The sequence below is a fragment of the Miscanthus floridulus genome, chromosome 10 (genome assembly GCF_019320115.1).
Source record: "Miscanthus floridulus cultivar M001 chromosome 10, ASM1932011v1, whole genome shotgun sequence".
NCBI lineage: Eukaryota > Viridiplantae > Streptophyta > Magnoliopsida > Poales > Poaceae > Miscanthus > Miscanthus floridulus.
In genome coordinates, this window is record NC_089589.1 from 121,908,334 (window position 1) to 121,930,251 (window position 21,918).

At 43.3% G+C, this 21,918-nt stretch overlaps 1 non-coding gene across 1 annotated transcript; it reads right to left on the minus strand.

The window, feature by feature from the left end:
* Positions 1–17,825: 17,825 nt before the first annotated feature.
* TRNAL-UAA (transfer RNA leucine (anticodon UAA)) lies at positions 17,826–17,908 on the minus strand. Its single transcript has one exon. It is a non-coding gene; the product is annotated as a tRNA-Leu (tRNA).
* Between the last annotated feature and the right edge of the window lie 4,010 nt (positions 17,909–21,918).

The window sequence follows — 21,918 nt, forward strand, 5'->3', positions numbered from 1 at the left end:
ATGAAATATTCCTTCAACACAACTGTGTTTTTAGTTATACCAATTCTACCTAGAAAAATCAAGCGAAATATTCCTTCCCATACCCGAATTTCTAGTTACACCAATTTTAAGTAATAAGAGCATCTCTAAGAGTTTTGCCGAGAGATAAGTAGCTCCCAAACTATCACACCAAATACAAGGTTTTTGATTTTTGAGAAATACAAGTTCCTTTAATATGGATGGTAACCAAATTATTTGTGCAGTTGCATTTGCCATAGACTTATATTCAGCTTCAATACTTGATCGAGATACAATTGCCTGTTTTTTTAGCAATCCAAGAAATTAAATAATTCCCATAGAAAATAGCAAAACCACTCGTGGAATTTCTGTCATCGACACATCCTGCCCAGTCTGCATCAGAGAATACACTAATAAGAGTATATTGTGACTTTCCGAATGTCACCCCTAAACCGATGGTTCCTTGTACATATCTTAGGACTCCCTTTGCAAGTTTGAAGCTATCTAATGAACAGGGGTTGGCACATGAAGATATTGACATATCTTGTTAAACAATATGCTATGTCAGGTCTTGTGATTGTCAAATGCTAAAGTGCACCCACTATGCTTCTATATATTGTACTATCTTCTGAGCTAAGCAATTCACCATCATAAGTAGACAATTTTTCATAAACTGATAATGGAGTAGAAACATGCATGTTTGCAATTCTCCATATTAACACGTTTCAGCAGGTCTTGTGCATATTTCTCTTGAGAGAGAACAATTTCATTGTGAGTTCTCTTCACTTCTATACCAAGGAAATAATGCAAATCCCCCAAGTCTTTCAATCCGAAGCAACTACCCAAGTCTTTTACTAGTGCTAAAATTGCCTGATCAGATGAGCTAGTAACAATGATATCAACAACATATATTAACATAAGTATTGTAACTCCAGACTTGTTGAAGATAAACAAAGATGTACCTGACTTGGATGACATAAACCCAAGTTTGTTGTAGCATAGAGCGCAACTGAGAATACCATGCTCTAGGAGCTTGTTTTAAACCATTAATAGCTTTATCCAACTTACATGCATAATGTGGAGCTTGTGAATTTCCATAACCTAGCGGCTGTCTCATATAAACGTCCTCTTCCAAGCAACATGTAAAAATGTGTTCTGCACATCTAACTATCGTAAGCTCCAACCTTTAGAAACAACAATAGCCAACAAAAGCATGAAAGTAGCAGCTTTAACAACTAGGCTAAAAGTATCCTCATAATCTATGGCGTACCTTTGCTAAAAAAACTTTTTGCCACTAATCTCGCTTTGTAACTACCAATAGATCCATCTACTTTTCCCTTGAGTTTATAGACCCAACAACAGTCAATTATGTTTTTATCACCTCAACGCCAAGTCTTGTTTTTCTTCAAAGCTTGATGTTCAACATCTATGGCACACTTCCATTTGTCATTATTTTATGCTTCCTGCAAGTCACAAGCTTGCTAGGATAGTTGATAAGATTGGAACGGCCGCTTTAAATAAGTGATCTTCTAAGTGTTGCTGTGTCTAACACACATAGCAACACTTAGAAAATCTAATGCACATATAGACAAAACTTGTCTAGGTTTTTATAAGTGGTTTTTAAAGCCTATAGTTTTAGAGTGACCTTATTAACCCCCCTCCTAGGCATTATGGTCCCTTCATAATATACACCATTGTGCTTCCCTCCCCTTCTAGCCTCCACCATCATGCTCCCATGTAACACCCTCGCTGTTACACAGTGAATCACTTGCTAAAACATATCATGAGCATCATACTTAAGTGATATTGCATGTGGTGTGATGGATAGGTAAAGCATTGTAACTTAAATGAGTCGTAAAAATGTAAAACGAAAAGTTAATTCATGATTTATAAAGTTAGCAAGCAGATATGTTAACTAATTTTTATTGAACAAAAATGCTATAAAACATATATGTGACACCTTAATAAAGTTTGAAGTACACATTTTGTAGAAGATAGTGCAACTTTTGTTTTAACAAGATAATAACGCGAGCTAACATTTCTAATAGCTTGGAAATTGAATTTGAAGCAAATACAACTCAAGACTTAGTCAATTTCTTAAATCTGAAAACAGATTGACAAAGCTATGTTTGGTAATTTATTATGTAAAAAATGAGTTTAGAAGTGGTGTCGTTCTTTAGCTCTTGTTGATAGCCTAAGGTGCCCTCTTTAGAGTAGTCTATGTGGTTTGGGGATTAGATCAACTGTAGTTGTTTCGAACGCTTTAAAATCCATGCACAGCGTGTTCTCGGGCTGTTTTTCCTGGCGGGGCGCGATCACCATGCCGAGCGGCCTCGACGTCGTGGCACTCGATGCGCGCAAGCACGCGCGTGGCCGCGCTCTGGCCACATCACTGGCCGCCTCGGGCTGTCGCTGCGCGGAGCCGTGGCTACCCGACTCGGCACGTCACGTTGCCCCCGCCTGCTGCCGTTGCCGCGCGTTGTTGCTGCCCTCCGTGCCATGCCACGACAACACCGCTGCCGCTACCGTCGCATTGCTGCGCTGCGCCACTGGCCCGCTTGGACGCTGCACGCACGAGGCCAAACTGTCGTCGCCATGCAATTTATGGCACTGCGGCGTGCGGGCCACGCCGACCTTGAGCGTGTGTTGTCAGCTAGTGCTAGCCGTGGTCGCTCCGGTCGCATCGATCGTGTCTCGCCAAGCAAGCATAGGGCGAGCCTTGACTGTGTTCCACCGTCTCCCGCCCCTCCCCTGTCCTCTTCTTTGCTACCACCATCGAGCCGCGCCAGGCCGCCTACATGCCACAAGCCATCCCCCATCAATTCCATGTGCCTACGCCTGCGCTCTCATGTCCTCTCGCTGCCCGCCCCATCTAGACTTGAACCGTGCAAGGCCAAGCTCCAATTTGGAGCTTCGCCCCGCCACCGCGCCATTAAGACCCATTACCGTTGTAACACCCCGGTGTTATGCAAGCATTTAGGCACTGCAAATCATGCATATTATGCATCATCAAGCATCATAATCATACATGCCTAATCATGTAAATAATAACTAAAACAATGCTTTGAAACATATGAAACATGCTCGTGAAACATGAATGTTGCATACACTTGTTTAGAGTTATATTTGCCCTAATTATGCTTGCTAGGCTAATAAAACATGTTTGGCTATAATTGTAAATAATCTAGAATTATTTAGCACAATTTTTGGAGCAAAGTTTGTATTCAAACTTTTGACAAAATATGCTTTTGAAATTATTATTGAAAATGGTCAAAAATCCTCCCTATTTAGCTTTTACTTCCCAATTCAAAATCTATGCAAAATTTTTAGTTGGTTCCTAAAGCAAAGTTGTAGAGAATAAATTTTTGAGCAACTTTTATTTTTGGGCCAAAGTTTGAAACTGCTTTGAAAAAGTTCAAACATTCATTTGAATGAATTTGGGAGAGAAAAGAATTAAAAAAAATATCATTTCACCTTAGTGGGCCTCGCGCCTCGCTTTTGGCCCAGCCGCACAGGCCGGCCCGGCCTACCTCCGCGCCGCGCCCGTTCGTCGCGCACGCGCCCGACCGGCGCCAGAGCGCGCACGCCGCGTGGCGGCCATGCGCCGGCGAGTTCGCCGCGCGGCACCGCCGGCCTGCCCCGCGCCCCTCCTGTCGCGCCTACACCCGCCGCGCCGCGTCTGCCACCCCCTCTCCGCTCCACCTCTCTCCTTCCTTTCGTGCGCGTGAGCACCGCCTTGCCCTCGCAAATCTCATGCGTGCCTCCCCGCGCCCTGTCGTGGCCAGAGTCGGCATACCGCCGACGAGCCACGCCACCGCTCCGCCATGCGCGCCGTTGAGCTCACTTCCGAGCTCCTCTAATGCCTTCTCTTGGTGCACCGCGTCCGCCTCGTCACGGGTGAGCTGCTGGTGGTGACCGCACCGCCGGCTACCTCACCGTCGGTGAGAGTCGGCCGGTCAGCTCCGCTCCTGTTTCGGTCTGACCGATAGGTGGGGGGCTATTGACCCGTGGGGGCCCGCTCGTCAGCGCCCTGACTCAGGTCTGGGTGCACAGCACCGGGTGCACCCAACGTTTTCATCGGCTGGTTTTTTAAAAGGATTTAGGAAATGATTTTCTAAAAAATGTTAAATGTTCCAAAAAGTCATAACTTGCTCAAAATAGCTCCAAATTTGTTGAAACAAATTTTGCTAGGTTTCTTGTGACTAGATCTATCTGTTAAAAATATTGCATGTCAAATTTGTGATACTTTTCTGTATAGCTTTATTTAAATTGAATAAATGCTGATTTCTTGGAAAATGTATAGTAAATAGAATATAGGTCAGAAAAATATGGTGCTAATTTTATTGATCTATTTAAGTGATGTACTTTCTGTTAAAAATATATAACATACATGTTATGTGGAAAGATATGGCTAGGTATGCTATGTGTATTAATTGCTAATTTCTTGTAAAAATTTCTAGGGCTAAAAATATGAATAATACAGGTAGGTGAAACTTTTTGTATAGTGATTGTATGCTATGAAGATCATGGGAAAAATACTAAATTTGTTGTTTGACACTTTTCATAATACAAAGTATTTTCATGCTCATATTTAGGTCCAGGCTTGTCATTTTTGTGTAGGCTATTCCACTTATCCAAATACCATAAAAATTTGATGGTAGACTACTTAGGGTAGTACTATGCTATGGTAATTTTCTAAGATTTTTCTATGCTATAAAAATAGATGTTGCTATTCAAACCTATTATTAATTAGGGTTTAATCAAATGTTGCTTTATGCATGATTAAGAAATTAGTGAAGCTTTGGTGTATCTTTGAAGCATTTAATGAGATGTGTTGACTTAGCATATTAGTAGTAGAAGAGAATGCAGTAGATGACATGTGCTTGTAGTACATGTTCTTGGATGATGTTGACTACCTTGTATGAGATTTGTATTATACTCTCCCCATTGAAGCGAATCATGCTCATCTACCTTGCATGCAAGCATATTCATTGTGTTCATTTCATCCGATGCACCTTTTGCATAAGCACTTACGTACCTGCATCATACAGGATCACAAACCGAGAGCCCAATCGTCGTACCCGAGGAGCCTGAGGAGCAGCTCGAGGTGCAGTCGCAAGAAGTGACCGAAGCAGACGAGGAGGACATTGAGGAACTTTCGGAGTGCCCCGATCACCGCCCGAGCTCCTTCGAGAGAGGCAAGCCCCGGAGCATTTTTCTCCCCGGTTTGCGATTATTAATTAATGCTTTACTTTAATTGATGCATTATGTTCAGGAGTTGTTTGCAACTGTTGCTGCATTATACCTTGTTTACCTTTATTATACTATATCCTTGTTACCCTGGTATCCGTAGTCGAGTCAATGCTTAGCTGGCTTAGACCGGTAGAAGTCGAGTGATTTCCTGTCACCTGCGAGCTATAGGTGGTTACCTGGATCTGCTCGGATAACTATGTAGTCATGGTATAACTAAGTGTTAATTTGAAGTTGAGACCGGACGGAGACTTACAGAGTTTTGGACTGTAGTGCTTTCCGTCTGTGTCGATTAAGGACCGACCGTTGTTGGGCCTCAGGTCATGTTGAACGCATGCCTTACATTTAGCTGGCCGAATAACGTACCTTTCGACCACGAAGCTGGAAGATTATTCGGGCCGAGTGGATTGCCCGCAGCGCACTGTACCGGAGCAGGTGTGGTAGGACATGGGGGCGCGATGATAAGTTCGAAAGGCAGTCGGTCGGCCCCCAGGTACATGTGGTTCCTGGCAAACTAGAGATTTTTCCTGGATAGTTGACTCAGTGACCGATACCTCACTTTAGCAGGTGAGTGAGGTTTGTGTAAGGAATAAATTACCAGCTGGTTAATAATCGATTCGAATCGCCATCGTTCACTAGATAGTGAACACTTGACTTGAGTTACTTCATCGTAGTAATGTTGATGGAACACTTGGATGGTTATAATGGATATGACATTATGGAAGTTGTTAATGATCATTGGTTATCATTATTTGCTTAATCACATGCTTGCTCTAGTATAGGTACAAATGTAGTCGACAGGTTAATAATAATTAACTTGACAATAATGCTTTTGGAAAGATTCTTGAAATGCTAAAAATGCCTTTTTGCAAATGAGTCAGCTACCCTACTATAAAGCCCTTTATAATCCTTGGTGTCACTTTATTTTCGGTTATGTCGGGTAAGTCTAGCTGAGTACCTTCTCGTACTCAGGGTTCTGTTCCCACTTGTTGCAGATGGGCAGATGTATTATGGCTACTGTATCAACTGCCTTTATCCTGCAATGGATGATGCTTAGGACCATGGGCATGGTCATTCCTTATGTCTCATCTAATGCTTTTGTTGGAGATGATCATCAGCTAGCACTATACTTGAACTCCGTGTGAGTGTGTGTGGTTTTGAACAAATGGCTTCCACTACTTCTATTTGAACTCGGTTTGTAATAACTTTGTTTAAACTCTGATGTACCTGTGATGCGAACTTTTATGTAATATGTGATGGTGACTGCTAAACTTTATTACGATCTTGGCTGGTATGTGAGTTGGTTTGAAATCCTTCGTGATTTCACGGACTACCGGGTTATACGGGCTTAAGTTTGCTAAATCGTCTACTCTGGTGGATGATTTCTTACTTAATTTTGTATAATTGGTCGGTTCTATTATAGCTGGCATCAGAGCATGGTTTAGCGTGTTACTGTTCACAAGTGTATTTAAAACAAAAAGGCGTTTGAAAAACGTGAGTTCCAAACTAAAAAGTGTGCCAGTGGTCATATCCTTTATGCCCAGTTAAGGACTCTAGGTGGCTTAATTAAGTACTAACTTGGGGTTCTTGCATCATATTTCTCTTTCGTTGCCCATACGGCGTGCTATTGTATGAGTGCCACTTGTTTGAGTGGTAGTGTATGGATCATTTGCCTCTATGCCTCGGTAAGTATGAGTTGTGAGAGCATGATCGGATACACCACCGATCTAGGGTGAATGCTTATATGATGCTGGAGTAATTACATGTTCTATACATGTTTTACAAAGGTATCTCATGTGTGGGTATTCCGTCCATTGAGTCGATGCCGTCAATAGGACGATGGTTCGGGTAGTTACTACCGTTGTACGCATATATGGGGATTCGTGTAGAGCGTGTAGATAAAATTTACTGCTTTTATGCATTCATTGGGAATTGGACTGAAATGAATCTTCTACAGGTACATAACAACGTTATCGTGTAGAACGAATTAGATACATATTTGAGAGATCGTTTGTATGCCACCGAATTCATCACTAGAAATTATTTATTTCATAAGTTTGTGAGAACGTACGGCACGTACATACATCATATTACTTGTGCATTTCATTCATGTCATGCATTCCTCCCCTTATAAATTGATTATCTCATTTTGATAAAAGTTGTATCACCTAAAATATGTTCTCATGGGGTAATAATTTTTTTTGCTATAGATGGCCCGCACAAAGTAGACCGCCCGTAAGTCCACCGGAGGAAGAGCACCTCGACGTCAGTTGGCCCTGAGGGAGCACCGCACCACGGACACCTTCTTGAGCGAGTTTGGCATGCCAACCTTGCTTTGGAGAGTGCTCCATGATGTGGGGTACCCAGAGGGTCAAGAGCCGGTGTACTCTTGGAATGAGAGCCAGTTAGCAGAGGATGGACTTGCAGTGGTAGAGATCACAGTTCCTGCTCTTGGTGATGCTCCAGAGTGGGATGGTTGGCACTTGGAGTTTGAGGGTTGCACTCCTGTTGAGGGTGCAGAGGGAGCAGCTTTCCGTGTCATCAGGAACATCATGAGCAGATTTCCCAGTGAGCTTGCAGCAGCTCTAGCTGGCACCTTTCCTAGGGATGATCCTCATGATGCTATTTGGGTTCAGCCTTAGGGAAGTGCTTTGGTCAGAGGTCCAGCTGAGGGACAGGCTAGCGACAACCATGCTATGAGTGCTATGTTTGCCGCTATCAGAACGTATCAGGGTCTTGAGTGTACCTACTGGACTTTGACTGGCTTGCGTGGTGATGATAAGCTCAAGGTAAGAAAGCAGAAGAAGCAGCAGACCTATACTGCTCGGGTGCATAGTACGACTGTGGATGAGATTCCTGAGGGAGAGCCCATAACCGCTGGTAAGTTTCCTGTCAACCAACACCCTACAGTTGTTCTATTTGATTCTGGATCATCGCATTCTTTTATGAGTCAAGCATTTGCACGGAAACATGAACAACTATGCACAGAATTGGGTTATGGTTACCGTATAAGTTCTGTGGGGGCTGATGTTTTGACCAATCAGATGGTTCGAGGGGCAACCCTTGAATTAGGTAGCAGAAAGTTTCGAGTGAACTTGATAGTTATGCTTGGACTAGTTCTGTATGTCATTATAGGGATGAATTGGATGAAGGATTGGGGAGCAGTTATAGATACAGGAAGTCAGGTACTTACCCTTAAGGATCCCCAGGGTGAGGATACTTTCCAAGTACCATTGCCTCGGAGAATGGACCTTATAAGTGTGACATGTGCTACTGAAGTTATTCCTATTCATTAGATTCCGGTAGTGTATGAGTTTCCAGATGTATTCCCAGATGAGTTACCTGGTCTTCCGCCAGATAGGGATATTGAGTTTGGAATTGAGTTAATCCCCGAAACAGCTCTGATTTCAAGGAGACCCTATCGGATGCCTCCGAATGAATTAGTTGAGCTGAAGAAGCAACTAGAAGAGTTATCAAAAAAGGGGTTTATCCGGCCAAGCAAGTCTGAATGGGGATGTCCCGCCTTATTTGTGAAGAAGAAGAAAGAGGGCACGTTGAGAATGTGCGTGGATTATAGGCCACTTAATGCTGTAACCATCAAGAATAAGTATCCCTTGCCTCATATTGATGTTCTGTTTGACCAGTTAGCCAAGGCTAAGGTGTTCTCCAAGATAGATTTGAGATCCGGTTACCATCAGATCAAGATTAGGCCACAAGATATACCGAAAACCGCATTTTCCACCAGATACGTATTGTATGAGTATCTTGTTATGTCCTTTGGCTTGACAAATACTCCTGCATACTTTATGTTTTTGATGAATATAATTTTCATGCCAGAATTGGATAAGTTTGTGGTTGTGTTCATTGATGACATTCTGGTGTACTCCGAGAACGAGAAGGATCATGAAGAGCATCTGAGAATTGTCTTGACCAGACTTAGAGATCATAAGCTATATGCTAAGTTTAGCAAGTGTGAATTTTGGTTGAAGAATGTTCCTTTCCTTGGTCACATTCTGTCAGAAAATGGAGTTTTAGTCGATCCAAGTAAGGTGCAAGAGGTTATGGATTGGAAGGCACCGACCATAGTTCCTGAGGTTAGAAGTTTCTTAGGATTAGCTGGTTACTATCACCGTTTCATACCAGATTTCTCGAAGATTTCCAAGCCAATGACAAGTCTGCTATAGAAAGATCACAAGTTCATGTGGACAGATGAGTGTGAAGCAGCTTTCCACACCTTACAGAAACTGTTGACCACTGCTCCTATTCTAGCACAACCAGACATTGAGAAACCATTTGATATGTTTTGTGATGCATCGAAAACTGGATTGGGCTGTGTTCTTATGCAAGAAGGAAGAGTCATTGCTTATGCCTCACGTCAGTTGAGAAAGCACGATGTCAACTATCCGACACATGATCTTGAACTTGCTGTAGTGGTGCATGCCCTAAAAATTTGGAGACATTATCTACATGGTAATATGTGCAATATTTTCACAGATCACAAGAGTCTTAAGTACATCTTTACCCAACCAGAGCTAAACATGAGACAGCGAAGATGGTTAGAATTGATCAAAGATTACAACTTGAATGTGCAGTATCATCCTAGAAAGGCCAATGTAGTGGCAGATGCTTTGAGTAGAAAGTCACATTGCTTGAATGTGTAGCCATTACCTGAAGATGGGTTCGATCTGATGCATCCTGCTATGTTACATAGTATTCAGATTAGTTGCTCTTTGGAGAGTAAGATAATAGAAGGCCAGAAAATAGATAAGGGAATATTTCACATCAAAGAGAAAATAAAAGAAGAGCTGTCTAAGCACTTTAGAGTGGATGAACAGGGCATGTTGTGGTTTGACGACCGTCTTGTGGTTCCCAAGGATCGAGAGCTTAAGAATAAACTCATGGATGAAGCTCACCTTTCTAAGCTATCTATCCATCCGGGAAGTAGTAAGATGTATCAAGAACTGAGACCTCGTTATTGGTGGACCAAGATGAAGAAAGAAGTTACAGCCTATGTTGCTAGATGTGACACGTGTTGTAGAGTGAAAGCTATTCATATGAAACCAGCCGATTTGTTGCAACCTTTGTCCATACCTAGTTGGAAGTGGGATGATATAAGTATGGATTTTATCTCGGGTTTACCCACTACTCAAAAGGGACATGATTCGATTTGGGTGATTGTGGATCGTCTTACCAAGACCGCTCATTTCTTACCTGTCAAGACAGATTATCGACCACCTCAATATGCCGAGAAGTATATTGCAGAAATTATGAGGTTGCATGGTATATGAAAGACTATAGTATCTGATAGAGGGCCATAGTTCATGGCTCACTTTTGGGAACATTTGCACAAAAGGCTTGGGAACTAGTTTGATTCGTAGTACCGCTTATCATCCTTAGACAGATGGTCAGACTGAACGAGTTAATGCTGTTCTAGAGGATATGTTAAGAGCCTATGTGTTGTCTTCTAGGGGTTCATGGGAGTCATGGTTACCTTTAGCTGAGTTTGCTTACAATAACAGTTATCAAGAAAGCATCAAGATGGCTCCATTCGAAGCTTTGTATGGCAGAAAATGTAGAACACCACTGAATTGGGTCGAGCCAGGAGAAAGAAGGTATTATGGTATTGACTTTGTAGAAGAGGCCGAGAAGAAAGTTCATATTATTCAACAAAATATGAAGGCGGCCCAATCACGTCAGAAAAAGTTATGCAGATAGAAGAAGGAGACCCCTTGTGTTTGAAGTTGGTGACTATGTTTATCTGAAGGTCATGCCAATGAAGAAGAAACGGTTTGGAGTCCGAAGAAAGCTTGCCGCTAGATTCGTAGGACCATACAAGATCTTGGAAAGAAGGGGTCTAGTAGCTTATAAGTAAGAGTTACCTGAGACATTGAGTACCGTCTTCCCAGTTTTCCATGTATCACAACTCAAGAAGTGTTTGCGTGTTCCGGAGGAAAGAATAGAACCTCGAGGCATCAAACTCAAATCAGATTTTGTGTATCGTGAGCAACCGGTCCGTGTTTTAGACACTAAAGAACGTGCTACTCGGAATAGTGTGGTGAAAACATACAAGATATAGTGGAATCATCATGATGAGGGGGATGCAACTTGGGAAACGGGAGAATATCTATAAAAAGCTTATGAAGATTTTTATAACAAATGGTTCGTAACCCAAATCTCGGGACGAGATTTTTATAAGGGGAGAGGGCTGTAACACCCCGATGTTATGCAAGCATTTAGGCACTGCAAATCATGCATATTATGCATCATCAAGCATCATAATCATACATGCCTAATCATGTAAATAATAACTGAAACAATGCTTTGAAACATATGAAACATGCTCGTGAAACATGAATGTTGCATACACTTGTTTAGAGTTATTTTTGCCCTAATTATGCTTGCTAGGCTAATAAAACATGTTTGGCTATAATTGTAAATAATCTAGAATTATTTAGCACAATTTTTGGAGCAAAGTTTGTATTCAAACTTTTGACAAAATATGCTTTTGAAATTATTATTGAAAATGGTAAAAAATCCTCCCTATTTAGCTTTTACTTCCCAATTCAAAATCTATGCAAAATTTTTAGTTGGTCCCTAAAGCAAAGTTGTGGAGAATAAATTTTTGAGCAACTTTTATTTTTGGGCCAAAGTTTGAAATTGCTTTGAAAAAGTTCAAAAATTCATTTGAATGAATTTGGGAGAGAAAAGAATTTGAAAAATATCATTTCACCTTAGTGGGCCTCGCGCCTCGCTTTTGGCCCAGCCACACAGGCCGGCCTGGCCTACCTCCGCGCCGCGCTCCTGCTCCCGCGCGCCGTGCCCATTCGCCGTGCACGCGCCCGACCGGCGCCAGAGCGCGCACACCGCGTGGCGGCCATGCGCCGGCGAGTTCGCCGCGCGGCACCGCCGGCCTGCCCCGCGCCCCTCCTGTCGCGCCTACACCCGCCGCGCCGCGTCTGCCACCCCCTCTCCGCTCCACCTCTCTCCTTCCTTTCGCACGCGTGAGCACCGCCTTGCCCTCGTAAATGTCATGCGTGCCTCCCCGCGCCCTGTCGTGGCCAGAGTCGGCATACCGCCGACGAGCCGCGCCACCGCTCCGCCATGCGTGCCATTGAGCTCACTTCCGAGCTCCTCTAGTGCCTTCTCTTGGTGCACCGTGTCCGCCTCGTCGCGGGTGAGCTGCTGGTGGTGACCGTACTGTCGGCGAGAGCCGGCCGGTCAGCTCCGCCCCTGTTTCGGTCTGACCGACAGGTGGGGGCTGTTGACCCGTGGGGGCCTGCTCGTCAGCGCCCTGACTCGGGTCTAGGTGCACAGCACCGGGTGCACCCAACGTTTTCATCGGCTGGTTTTTTAAAAGGATTTAGGAAATGATTTTCCAGAAAATGTTAAATGTTCCAAAAAGTCATAACTTGCTCAAAATAGCTCCAAATTTGTTGAAACAAATTTTGCTAGGTTTCTTGTGACTAGATCTATCTGTTAAAAATATTGCATGTCAAATTTGTGATACTTTTCTGTGTAGCTTTATTTAAATTGAATAAATGCTGATTTCTTGGAAAATGTATAGTAAATAGAATATAGGTCAGAAAAATATGGTGCTAATTTTGTTGATCTATTTAAGTGATGTACTTTCTGTTAAAAATATATAACATACATGTTATGTGGAAAGATATGGCTAGGTATGCTATGTGTATTAATTGCTAATTTCTTGTAAAAATTTCTAGGGCTAAAAATATGAATAATACAGGTAGGTGAAACTTTTTGTACAATGATTGTATGCTATGAAGATCATGGGAAAAATACTAAATCTGTTGTTTGACACTTTTCATAATACAAAGTATTTTCATGCTCATATTTAGGTCCAAGCTTGTCATTTTTGTGTAGGCTATTCCACTTATCCAAATGCCATAAAAATTTGATGGTAGACTACTTAGGGTAGTACTGTGCTATGGTAATTTTATAAGATTTTTCTATGCTATAAAAATAGATGTTGCTATTCAAACATATTATTAATTAGGGTTTAATCAAATGTTGCTTTATGCATGATTAAGAAATTAGTGAAGCTTTGGTGTATCTTTGAAGCATTTAATGAGATGTGTTGACTTAGCATATTAGTAGTAGAAGAGAATGCAGTATATGACATGTGCTTGTAGTACATGTTCTTGGATGATGTTGACTACCTTGTATGAGATTTGTATTATACTCTCCCCATTGAAGCGAATCATGCTCATCTACCTTGCATGCAAGCATATTCATTGTGTTTATTTCATCTGATGCACCTTTTGCATAAGCACTTACGTACCTGCATCATACAGGATCGCAAACCGAGAGCCCGGTCGTCGTACCCGAGGAGCCCGAGGAGCAGCTCGAGGTGCAGTCGCAAGAAGTGACCGAAGCAGACGAGGAGGACATTGAGGAACTTTCGGAGTGCCCCGATCACCGCCCGAGCTCCTTCGAGAGAGGCAAGCCCCAGAGCATTTTTCTCCCTGGTTTGCGATTATTAATTAATGCTTTACTTTAATTGATGCATTACGTTCAGGAGTTGTTTGCAACCGTTGCTGCATTATACCTTGTTTACCTTTGTTATACTATATCCTTGTTACCCTGGTATCCGTAGTCGAGTCAATGCTTAGCTGGCTTAGACCGGTAGAAGTCGGGTGATTTCCTGTCACCTGCGAGCTATAGGTGGTTACCTGGATCTGCTCAGATAACTATGTAGTCATGGTATAACTAAGTGTTAATTTGAAGTTGAGACGGGACGGAGACTTACAGGGTTTTGGACTGTAGTGCTTTCCATCTGTGTCGATTAAGGACCGACCGTTGTTGGGCCTCAGGTCATGTTGAACGCATGCCTTATATTTAGCTGGCCGAATAACGTACCTTTCGACCACGAAGCTGGAAGATTATTCGGGCCGAGTGGATTGCCCGCAGCGCACTGTACCAGAGCAGGTGTGGTAGGACATGGGGGCGCGATGATAAGTTCGAAAGGCAGTCGGTCGGCCCCCAGGTACATGTGGTTCCTGGCAAACTAGAGATTTTTCCTGGATAGTTGACTCAGTGACCGATACCTCACTTTAGCGGGTGAGTGAGGTTTGTGTAAGGAATAAATTACCAGCTGGTTAATAATCGATTCGAATCGCCATCGTTCACTGGATAGTGAACACTTGACTTGAGTTACTTCATCGTAGTAATGTTGATGGAACACTTGGACGGTTATAATGGATATGACATTATGGAAGTTGTTAATGATCATTGGTTATCATTATTTGCTTAATCACATGCTTGCTCTAGTATAGGTGCAAATGTAGTCGACAGGTTAATAATAATTAACTTGACAATGATGCTTTTGGAAAGATTCTTGAAATGCTAAAAATGCCTTTTTGCAAATGAGTCAGCTACCCTACTATAAAGCCCTTCATAATCCTTGGTGTCACTTTATTTTCGGTTATGTCGGGTAAGTCTAGCTGAGTACCTTCTCGTACTCAGGGTTCTGTTCCCACTTGTTGCAGATGGGCAGATATATTACGGCTACTGTATCAACTGCCTTTATCCTGCAATAGGTGATGCTTAGGACCATGGGCATGGTCATTCCTTACGTCTCGTCTAATGCTTTTGTTGGAGATGATCATCAGCTGGCACTGTACTTGAACTCCATGTGAGTGTGTGTGGTTTTGAACAAATAGCTTTCGCTACTTCTATTTGAACTCGGTTTGTAATAACTATGTTTAAACTCTAATATACCTGTGATGCGAACTTTTATGTAATATGTGATGGTGACCGCTAAACTTTATTACGATCTTGGCTGGTATGTGAGTTGGTTTGAAATCCTTCGTGATTTCACGGACTACCGGGTTATACGGGCTTAAGTTTGCTAAATCGTCTGCTCTAGCGGATGATTTCTTACTTAATTTCGTATAATTGGTCGGTTCTGTTACAACCGCCCTCACCGTGCCTAGCCCCTCCTCAACGTCTCGAGCCGAATTAGCTACACCACTAGCCCCGCCTAGAATGCCTCCTCGTCATGCGCACCTAAGCCGCACCTCTACCATTGCCTCCTCACCGCTGGCACAACAATGTCGCTGCGGTTCACCATTGAGCTCACCGCGTGCACGTGGTCAGGCTCGATCGGGGCATCTCCGGCCGAACCACCACCTCCGCTAGGCCAGTGGTGAGTCCATGTTGCTCACCCGCTATCCCTACTGCCTTGTTAATATTGTGGCTCACCAGAACGCAGTCGCCATTGCCGTAGGGTGCCCGCCATCGTGGAGAGGCCCTTCTACTGTGTCTCAGTTCGTGCAGCCACCACCCATCGCTTCGCGTCAAACCCTAGGTGAGCGTCGGCCTCGTAGATAGGTCAGCGTGGGTCCCGTGTGGCCGGCGCAAGCACCAGTGCCACCGCTCGCCACGCCGGCGCGCGCGGGGATGGTCAAGGACCATATCGTTGTAAAGGAGGGAGATTGTGAGGGTGTTCTTGCAAAGTTGCTATCTATAGGAATAGTGCAAACAGCGCCGTGCGAATACTAGGTAGCGCATGGGTGTCTCTGCAAAAGCGCCAGCGCGCGGGCTGTCTCCCGCCGTGGGCCAGCCTGTGTGAGTGGGCCGCGCCTGCAGGCCGTGCGTGCGCGCGCGCTGCGCACAAGTGGGCCGAGTCCATGTGGTTGTGGGCCGTGCTGGTGAATTCGTTTTTTCTTTTCTTAAGAAATTAGAAATAGCTTTATGTTTTAATTTCTGAGCTGAATTTTAAAAATTAATATCAATTCGCATAGGTGTCCAAAAATTATGAAATAAATTTTGTTGGGTTCCTAAAAATATTGTCTATCTGATGGTATGACTAGATTATGCAGGTCTGAGTTGATGCGAAGGCTTATTAAATCATTTGAGAGTGTTTAACATTATTTAGGTTAATATTTGTAGAAATTTTTGTGGCAAATTGGTAATAGTTTTGTTCATGAAATTTTTATAGTAGGTTCATTATATTATTATGTGCTCACTGTAATTTTTGTTGCCCTAGAATAGACCAAGAAATAAGGTAGTTAGGTGCTCCTTGTTTTAATATACATTAAATCGTTAATAAAAGAAGAAATGCATTTTAGTTGCTAAGATAATACTTGAATGTTTCATACCTATTTAGTGGAAAGGATGGGTAGCTTAGCATTTTAGTCATTACAGTTAGCTTAGTAGCTTGGTAGATGTATTGTTATTTTAAGAGTTGCTGTTATCGTAATACTAAGTGTTGCATCATCATTGTATGAATGTAGAGAACGAGTTGGTGGAGTTCGTGACCGCGGGCTAACAGGAGTATGAGGAGGTGATCGAGGAGTATAAGGAGGAGGTTCTCATACAGGAGGGAGCCTCGGAGCCACCAATGACTGACTTTGCTGACACCCCCACTTGTCCAAGACAAGCCCCAGTGCATAACCCTTATTTTAAATAATCATTAGATATATATATGTGATGTGCATTTACATTATAGGCTTATTATTAAAATTACATGCATAGATATACCTGCTTATGAGTCCTACCGGCCAGCCGTGCTGCAAGAATGGGATATGGAGTTACTGGGTGGGTTATGTTCTGTGCTGATATTCGGTTGATACTGGAATGGCCAGTTAGGGACTGTGTTTTCCTGCTGTCCAGTGGAATCTGGATTCGTTGAAGCCCTTAGTTTGTAGAGCCCGACTCTAAGTGTTTTAGAACCACATTCTGTATCTCTACCAAAGGCTTAAAATGCAACTAGATTTTGGTGAAAAGCTAATGAAAACCACTTTTCCATTTACAAATTGAACTGGGAGCTAAAAAACTCATTCTCCATTGCTCCTCGTTCAATCACTATGATAATCACTTCAGAATCAATTTTCACCTGCTCTCCCATTAGAATCACTCAGTCGGAGAATAGAAAGTGAAACTCAAAAATTAGGAAGGGGAGCTCTACCGAATTAACCCTAAGATTTCATTTGAATTTTGTAGATGTATTGTTTTGGGACCCCTACCCACATGGCCGTTGAATACCATGGCTATGACTTATGAGTAGAGATGGCACACACGCTGTAGTCAGTAGATATAGCTTTCCATTGTTGTTCTGGATGGATTGAGAACCAGGCCAGAGAAAATAGTTGTGCAGTCACAGTTTTACAGGAAAATGCTACAATTTCCATTCCAAAATAAAGACTATTAAAAAAAGATATACTAAAAGATGCTACAATTTCCATCCCAAAATAAAGAGTATTAAAAAAAAGAAGAAAAAACAATTCTAGAGTCACAGTTTTACACAAAGATGCTACAATTTCCATTCAAAATAAAGAGTATTAAAAATATTAAATAAAGAGTAAGAAACAAATATAAAAAGATTAAATTAAGAGCAAGAAAAAAATATAAAAAGGATCAAATTATGAGTAAGAAAAAATAGTATTAAAAAATATTAAATGAAGAGTAAGAAACAAATATAAAAAAGATTAAAGAAAGAGCATGAAAAAATACAAATAATTAAGTAAATCCTGGCTGTGGATCAAAGTAAGAGTAAGAAAAAAAATAGTATTTAAAAATATTAAATAAAGAGCAAGAAAAAATATATATTAACTAGATGCTGGCTGTGGGGTTCGAACCCACGCGCACTTCAGTGCAGAAGATCTTAAGTCTTCCCCCTTAACCACTCGGGCAAACCAGCTATGATGCAATAAGGACACAAAATACAGTATTTGTCCTTTAAGTTACCGTTTCCATACCTACCCCCACGCACTAGGTATCTGCCGGATAATGGAAGGCCTCCGTAACGAGTCAGCTCAGCTCAGCTTGACTTAACTCATTATCTTAACGAGACATAAGGTCACCTTGTTTTGTCACGAGCTTGAACTAACTCGTTTAGCTCGTGAGCCAAATAATAAAAATTACACATAGCGTATTATATATATAGTTATCTAAAACTTGGGGATAGTTTTTCTCAATCCCTCACAAACATCTACCAATCCCTCAATCAAAGGGGACATTGCTCCATTCTCTTTCCCTTTCCTGCAACGGTTATTTTCTTGTGCCGCCCCCATCGTGTTCACATCCGCCATCAGAATTGAGCCATCATAGCCCCGGTTGTCTTCCACGAAACTGTGTGTTGCTGGAATTAGTTTGCTGTAACACCCAAAATTTCAGTCTTTTGAAATAAGAAAAATTTGATTTAATTATGTTATTAAGTGTGCATTGAAATATAGGAAAGAAATAATTTTTGTGAAAATAAAATCAAATATAAGGTTAGTAACATGTTGATGCACTCATGCTGGAGCATTGTATTTAATATGTTGAGTGGTTTTCGATTTAAACTCAAAAGGATTCAAAACTTATTTGAAAATAAATTTGGAAATTGATTTGGAAAAAGAAAAATGAAATTACTTTTCCCTTCCCTCCCTTCCTCAATTTCGGCCCATGGCCTTTTTCTCCTTCCCGCGGCCCGCTCGCCCTCCCCTCTTACCTTCCTGGGCCGGCCCAGCTCGGCCAGGCAACTGCCGCCGCGCCTTCTTCCCTCCTCAGCGGCTGACGACCCGGCCCCGCTCGTCAGAGCCGTCCCCCACCTCCTCCCGCACGCCCCGCGCGTGCCTGGAGCAACCGCCGCTGCCGCAATCACCCCGCGCCCGCTCCTCGCGTCGTGGGAGCGCCCTCCCCGCGCAGGCCTCTATAAAACGGCGCCGAGCCCGTCGCCGCCCCTCTCTGTTGCCCCCGCTCCCTCCTTTGCGCTCTCCGTGCACGGAAGACGCAACTGCCGCGACGCCGAGGTCCGCCGTCCTCGAGCCGCCTCCGTCCTTGTTTTCCCCCGCGGTGAGAACCCCCGTGCTCCCCCTCTTTCTTCCCATGCGGTTTATTTCCCGTTTCGTGGCTTCTAGAGCCCTATCCGCGGGCGTCCGTGAGCTCTTGCTCACCGGCCATGGTGGCCACCGCGCCAACCGTGTCCACTGGCCCCATTCTCGGCCTGGTTGAGTTCGCGAGTACCTCCACAACTCCCCGGTGCCCTCGGTTCTTCGAACCATGGCCCCTAGCCCTAGCCCCTGTACCGCGCGCTCCGGCGACCTCCACGCAGCCGTCCATGGCTGAGCCGCCGCGGCCGCACTGTTCCGGCGCCGGCGTCTCCTTCTCTCTCCCCCAGATCTATTTCAGGCTGTCCGATCTTGATCCTACGGCCCACGTAGGCCGATACCCCTCCGCGGGTGGATTTGCTAAAGAGACCCCCTGGTTTCGTCTATTTGAACCCGCCGTCCATAGCGCATTTTCCTGAGTGCGTTTTCTTCTTTTGAAAACGTAAACTAAACTGTTTTAGTTCAAAATACGTTTTCAGTATTTACAGAAATGCCATTAGATTTGTTTTGCTCATAAAAACTTCATTTTAGCTCCGAATTGATCCGTTCAAATTGCGTTAGTTTCGTAATTTCGTAATCTACGTGTTAGTACTACTGTTAATCATGTTTGCAACTTTTAAATGTTGAGGTTAGCTTTAGTTAAATAAATTGATATAGGAAATCCCGTTTAAATCATAACTTTCGCGTTTTAGCTCCGTTTTTTGTGAACTTCGCGTTGACGTGATCGTAGCGAGACGTAGGTTCTTTTCATAAACATTTTATCTTGTTTTCTATACTGTTAGTGTACTGTTCTAACTGTAGGATTGTTTGCTTGTATGAATGCCTTTGGAATGTTGTATGTTGCCGTGTTGGTCGCGTTCAGATGGTGAGGAGAACGTTGGAGATCAAGAGTTCTTCGACGACCAGCAGGACCAGCAAGAGTTTGTGAACCAAGGCAAGTATAGCATGGGTCTACCTTGATGTCCTATTCACTTTAATCATTTACTCATGTGCATGTGTCTAATTTTGATAACCATAAGGACATTCTAGTCATTTGATGACTTGTTCCCTTGACTCCTATGGGTTAATTGCATATGGGTAGATTGCTAGTGCTCTAACTGAACATGATCTACATGATGGTGAATGGTTCTATGGAACTAAAAGTATAACATGATTTATAACAACTGATCCATAGGGCGAAGGTGCAAATGACTTTTGATCATGTTGCTCCCGGCCCTCCATAAGGACTTATCTGTCGGTAAAAGCTGGGACTGACAGTGCAACCGGGAGAGTCATATGGCTCTGACTTTAGCTCAGTAATAGGACCTTTTTTAGCTTGTTAGAGGTTACCTTTATGGCACAAAAGGGGCTTACCACGTTGGGTATAGGGCTGCCTCTGTTCCTATGTGTATAGTCGCGATGGATATGTGCCATAGGAAAGGGGGTTCCTACATCTACCTACCGAGGAAACCTAGCGGCCCTAACTTGTTAGAGAAACCTATGAAATGGCTTCATATTGTACCCTGCCCGCTCACCTTGGCAGTGACATGGGAGTAATTAACCCGGGCATATGGGAATCATGACTCGCGGTGAATGTGCACCACCTCTGTAGAGGGTAACAAACTGTTATAACAGCCGTGCTCACGGTCACGAGCGGCCCGAAAAACTCACAGAATAATTGGATACTCATTGTTGTTCAGTTATGATGGTTTATGATGATATGAACCAAATGATGCTGATATCTGATTAAGTGGGTTCAAATGGGAACTTAAGCATAACTTGATTAAACTTGATAATAAAATCTGGACTTACTAAAAGTGCTAACTGCAGTAAACCAGTATCGTCCTTTTTGAGCTACATAACCCCATGTTATTTTGTTAAGTACGGGAAGTACTTACGCTTGTTTATTTCTTTATTTGGACAAAAATCCCGGATTAGTAACAGATGACAACGGGTATGAGGAATTTCCTGAGGATTATTAGGCTTGTGGTCAACCAGTTGACCTTCCCTGTGATGAAGTCCCACGAGAGAGTTATTTTTTATATTCCACTGTGTGATGTAAGACTAAGTTATATTATGGATCTGATGTAAGAGACATCGTGATGATACTTTAGGTAATTTGTCAGCTTGTGTGTGTGACTGATCCCTGGGCACACACGAGTTTTGTGCATTCAATTTTATCCTTAAAATTGGGTGTGACATTTGCTTCGTGGGCTACTGCCGCACCTCACACCCCGTGAACCTCGGCCTCAGGTGTCCCTCATTCGCCGCCGCATCTAAGATGAGCCAGTTGTTGCACTAAGCCAGAGCAATCTTCGTGCCAAGCAACCACACTAAGTGCTAAGGTTGACAAAGAAGCCCGCTACCGCGTCCAAGGCGATCTAGCCGCCGCATCGGGCTAGAGCAGCCACCGTGCCACATAGTCCGCATTGGACATTAGGGCCGACAAAGAAGCCCGCCATGTCTAACGATAGGCAAGCTAGCCACCGCACTGCGCTAGAGCAGCTACCGTGCCAGGCATGCCACGTTGGGAAGCTACCACATCAGGCACCGGGGCCAACAAAGAAGGCTATCATCAGTCGGAGCAGTCGCCACACGCATGGGCATGTTGCGCCGAGAAACTATCGCATCAGTCATTGGGGACATTTATATATTTGCCACCCTTACGATTAGCTCCTACGGACTTGCCAGCTTTAGAACGACAATTATAGATTTGCCACCCAAATCACGATGGTGCTACAGATTTGCCCGTTTTAACATCGTGGTAGTACACCTCAGCTTGCCACGGTGGATTGGCTTAGGAAAAAGACCTCCCTATCCTCCACTCTATTTTTTCTCATCCCGGTCCTGTCGCCTCTCG